The 5482-nt window shown below is 36.4% G+C and overlaps 1 pseudogene; it reads left to right on the forward strand.

Annotated features, from left to right (window-relative positions):
- The first annotated feature begins 502 nt into the window (after positions 1 to 502).
- LOC124974088 (protein Mis18-alpha-like) lies at positions 503 to 1301 on the forward strand (annotated as a pseudogene).
- The last annotated feature ends 4181 nt before the right edge of the window (positions 1302 to 5482 follow it).

Below are 5482 nucleotides of genomic sequence, written 5' to 3' on the forward strand. Positions count from 1 at the left end.
GATGAAAATATGTAGTTGGTCATCAGAAAAACAGCCAAGAATATACTAAGGCACATTCTTCTGGTAGAAAAATAATAATTATAAATAAAATTTCTGGTAGGCAACAAAAAGTTCTATAGATCAATGACTTACTCTAATTAATAGGTTTTATGAAATATCAAGGATATCGTGAAAAAATAAACATATCTTTTGATTTTTATCTCTTTCTCTAGTTTTGTATCTATTTAACACTTGGAAACTGTGTACATAAACACAACGGTGTGAATATAAATAATATTCTAAGATCAGTGCTATATGAAGTAAATTGTAGAATTCCTTTATATTAGTTATCCAAAGGACAGGTGGCACTTTCTAAGTCAACCAATAAATTAAGAGTGGAAGAATGTACAACTAAGGAGCAAAATATGTGAACACTTCCCCCAAACTGGCAAACAAGGAAATGAAAATAAACAGAAGGGGTTTTTTTCCCTTGGCGCTCGGGGACGCGGGCGCTTTGTAGGTTATGGCGGGCTCTTGGTCACCGGATTGTCGCCCAAGGTGCACCTCCACTTGCTGCTCCTGTGACCGCAAGGACAAATGGTAGGACTCCTCGCTGTTGAGTAGGCGGATCTCTGAAGACTCGAGCTGCTACCAGCTGCTGCAGCAGAGGGCTGGCATGTGGATCTCCGCGAGCGCGGACGCGTCTGAGGCCGGCGCGGAGAAGGCGCGGAGAAGGCGCGGAGAAGGCGCGGAGAAGGCGCGGAGAAGGCGCAGCTGGAGGAGGAGAAGGCGCGGAGAAGGCGCGGAGAAGGCGCGGCTGGAGGAGGAGGAGGCGGCTGCGGCGGAGAACCCGCTGGCGTTCCTGTGCTCTGGCTGCCTGCGGCCGCTGGGCTACTTGCTGAGCTGGGTCAGCGGCCAGGAGGACACCAACTGCATCCTGCTGCGCTGCGTTTCCTGTAATGTTTCTGTGGATAAGGAGCAAAAGCTTTCCAAATGTAAAGATGAAAATGGTTGCATTCTTGAGACTTTGTACTGTAAGGGCTGCTCCCTCAAGCTTGACCACGTATAAAGGTGCATTTCCAAGAATCTAGATTATAAGAGGGACTTGTTTTGCCTCAGTGTTGAAACCATGGAAAGTTATACTTTCGATGTATAGGGTCCTCTGAAAACAAATTATGCCTGAAGATAAAGAGCTTTTTAGTCTTGAAAGCCGAGTTGAAATAGAAAAGTCTCTAAAACAGATGGAAGATGTCTTTAAAGCATTGCAAACAAAGCTGTGTGAGGTTGAATCAAAATCGTCTTTCAGGAGTTGCAATAGCTGAACTTCATTTCATGTCTCTCATTCTTTCCCATCCCTTATTTCTTAAATGAGAGGAACTGTAGAATTATTTCTGCAGCTATATTTTTATGGTAAAGAGTTGATCGTTTCCCACATTCGAATTTTTAAGCTGTTTTATGATACTTGCTGGAATTGGAATTTAGGAGTTTGTATTTTGATATAAAACTGGGATGATTTTTCTGACTTTTCTCTGAGTCAGATACATTATTCTTGATTTCTTATTTTTTAAGAATGATGTCACTTTTAATACTTTGGACAATATTAAATAGTGAATGGTAAAATATTCAGAGATTTTTCTGCTTACTATGTGGTTGAATTTTCTTTAAAAATTAATGCTTACAGCTCTCTGGAGAACCTGTCTATTGAATTATTTGTCAGAACCATTTGGAAACTTGTAGAACAGAGTATCACATGTGTATATTAGGATTCTTCTTTATGCTATTTACTATTGTATGCTAAAAAAACTTACCAGAGCAATAAGTATCTTGAAAGGTAGGATTCTGGGGGAATTTGGGGTTTTTCAGTTTTCTATAATGTGAGACAATTATTAATAGTAATCAAGTATTATTTTTATGACCAGGAAGAGAATAAATATTAAAACAGAAAAAAAAAGAAAATAAACAGAAGAGGAAAACAACTAGGAAGTAAAAGTGATATGACATATCTAATACCAAATAAATTAGTAATCACATTAAAAATAGACCAGTTTGAACTGAGGATATAATCCAGTGGCAGAAAACTTGCTGAGCATGTACAAGGGCTCTGAGTTCCATCTCAATAACATAAAATTAGAAATTTTAAAATAATTAAAAAGAACAGATTGGGTAGGTCCATTGAACTGGTTTAATGAAAAGTTCAGCAAATTCTTTCTCTAAAGGAAATGATAAAACTGACAAAATTTGAAAATCAATTAATTAATGCTCTGGAAAATTGATTTTTAATAAAACCACAATTAAATGAAAAGAACAAGACAAAGCTGGCATGGATTTTTGAGGCTCAATTGAAGGCAGGTGTGGAATGTATTTGTGATGTAACAATTTATTCTCTAAATTTAACTACACTGAAGAGAATTTTCTGGTTACCTATTAAACTCGATATATTGAGGTTAGAAGAGGAAATTAAATCCCATTTCTATAGTTTCATGTTGGCAACTCCCAGGTACAGTACTTTCTTGCATCTGAGTTCTCAGTACGTATCATCGCCCACCGCCCATGAAGGCAATGATCACAGGTACACTGTTCTTGGTCACAGGAACAAAAGACCCTTTATTGAGGAAGTGTCTAGATTATATAGAGAATGTAAGCCTATCAGAGAGTAGTCTACCAGAAACGTCAGTCTACCAAGGAACAGTCTCCGGGCAGTTAGAAGAATCGCCTCATATACAGCAGCCAATCAGAGTTATTTCCTGAAACTTGTTTATGAGTACGGCTTATTCTGGCAAGCTGCCAGGTGCCATCTTAGAGATCAGGCCAGGGTGTGGCTCTGGGACCCTCAGAGCCCGCCCCTGACAAGTAGGACTCCTAATGATGCTTTCCTCCTATTGGTCTGAGATCCAAAGAGATAATTGAATTTTTGAGCAATTTCTTCTAAAGTACAGAAAGAAGTAAAGAAAGTTAACACTTTTTTGAAAGCTTTCTTTGACAATGGAAGCTTCTTTTGAACTGAAGTAATTCATGTGGCTGGATCAGATCTGTTGAAGAAAATAGGCTGGGCTTGTTAAGGCCCTAAGCATTGGAAGAAAATGTCTAAAACACTAACAGTAATGTAATTCTATTTATAGATTTTTTTAACTTCTAAGTTTCTCTGATCCTCACCAATTGTAATTTTTAAATGTGCAACAACTTAACCCATATTGCTCCATTAAAAGGTAATAAAAACTAGAAAAGCAAGGCAAATGATGTTAATAGTCAGAAGCTAAAATTTTTAATTCAGGCTTAAATTGTACTTGAGAATGAAATATTTAACTTTAATAAAAAGAAACATAGCTATGAAAGACAAAGAATTACCTCAGTGTGTATTTTTCTGTGAAGATTTTCTCCCACCAATAGTAATTTGGTGAGGCAGGTGGTAAAATTGGAATCCCATAGCAATTCCTGTGTACTGAGCTGATAGAGAGAATAGCTTTCTAGGAAAAGGCAGGAGGAGAAAATGCCCAAAGACCAGCATGAGGTACTGAGATACCATGGACATGAAGAGTAGAAGGTGAGACTCCTGCTTGCAGTATCAGCAACAGACAGACAGTCACAACACATGCCCTAGAATGCAGCTGAGAGAAATCCTGCCCTTCACTTAATTCTGAGACTGGGAGATATTTAAAATTAAGTGCTTCTTGTTCACTCATTCCTTTATTTTTTCATAAGCATATTTAATTTTAAAATACTGTAAAGATGGAGAAAACACCGATATATGTTTTATAAATAGCTAATATTTGTTAAATACTAAAAATCTCAGATGACTGTTTGAAGACCTTTATATTTGTTTCTTACAGCAACACAATAAACCAGATATGTGCTATATCCCTATTGTAAATATAAAGACATTTAGTCAAAACAGGTAAGTGTTTGACTAATTCTCTACATCTGCAAAATGACTAGACTGGAATTTGATAACATTTCTGAATCCAGAATGACATCTTTAAAAATGAAAGGTTCTTCTAGTAATCTTATTTTTAAATTTTCCTTTGGTTATTCAACAAGTAACTGCTAAGGCATAGTCTTCAATATGTGGACAAACCAGTGAACAACAGTGATATGATTCCTTATGATTCCTCCTGCTATGAGGAGCAGTGTCTCAGAAAATAAATAAAATTTTAGAAGTATGATCACAGAGGGAGAAATGCTGCACATACAGACTAAGAATGCAGAGCAAAGAGACCTTGCTGAGTGTCCCTACACAGTTAGCATTAGAGCCACCCCTCTTGGCCAATCACATTGTATGATAGGAGATTGTATAATAGGAGAAACTGACTTTAAAGACACTTTAGCTTACCTTTAATACACACTCCACCCACTAAAAGAGCAAAGACCAAAATGAATAACAACATTAGAAGTCATAAAAATGTGGAACTTCTAAATAAAGCATGGAGAATCACTTGGGAAAACTTTTATTCATCTTTTCTGAAGTCAGATTTATTCATACTCTATGAGTTAATAATTCCTAGATATTTACTAAACAAATAAAACCATATATCCACATAAACACTTGTAAATAATGCTCCTAGGAGTTCTTCACTTTAAAACCAAAAGTTACTCAAGACTAGAATAAATGAAAAATATTATAATATATTCATATCCTGAAACACAATTCAGTCACTAAAATCGCAAACTACTGATACATGCAACAACACAAATAAGTCTTATAATAGTAAATGATAATGTAGAGAAAAGCATAGATACATATGGATAATTTCTTTATTCTTTCATTGGTCAATGGACAGATAAGTAAGAATTCTACAATAAACATGAGACAGCAGAAAACTATTACATGCTGATTTAATTTTCTTAGTTTAAAAAACATGAACTTTAAGATCATTTGAGTATTGGAAAGAGTCAATAAGAACTTCTTTAAATCTAGTTCTTAACAATGACGTTACATCACAAATACACCCTTGGATTTCATTCTTCTCTGTGTTCATGTTCATTTGAAATGGCAGGGATTTCATGTTTGCAGTGAGTCTCATTCTTACTTTAAATGTCTTCTCTGGAATGGATGAAGGTGAGGAATGGTTTCATATTTGAATCCTGCAAGTCCCTGAAAGTCCTTATATTATAAATTATGTTTGAAACTGGATTGCTTGTTCTTTCATTGTTTCACTAATCACTTTTTCATTAATCTACTTTGCTCACTTTTTCTTTTTTAAGTGCTGGATTTTTTTTTTTTTTTTTTTTTTTTTTTGGTAAGGGGATTGAACCCAGAGGCACTTAACCACTGAGTCCTATCCTGAGCCCTTTCTTATATTTTATTTAGAGACAAAGTTTCACTGAGTTGCTTAGGGCCTCCCTAAATTGCTGAGGCTGATTTTAAACTTGAAATCCTCCTGCCTCGGCCTCCCTCACCATTGGGATTACAAGTGGGTTCCATTGCACCCAGTTCTTTTCCTCACATTTAAAAATAGGCCACCAGAAGTAGACTGTGGCACATCCACCACTGCATGGAAATCTTCAC

Source organism: Sciurus carolinensis, unplaced genomic scaffold (assembly GCF_902686445.1).
Source record: "Sciurus carolinensis unplaced genomic scaffold, mSciCar1.2, whole genome shotgun sequence".
In the NCBI taxonomy this organism is placed as follows: Eukaryota; Metazoa; Chordata; class Mammalia; order Rodentia; family Sciuridae; genus Sciurus; species Sciurus carolinensis.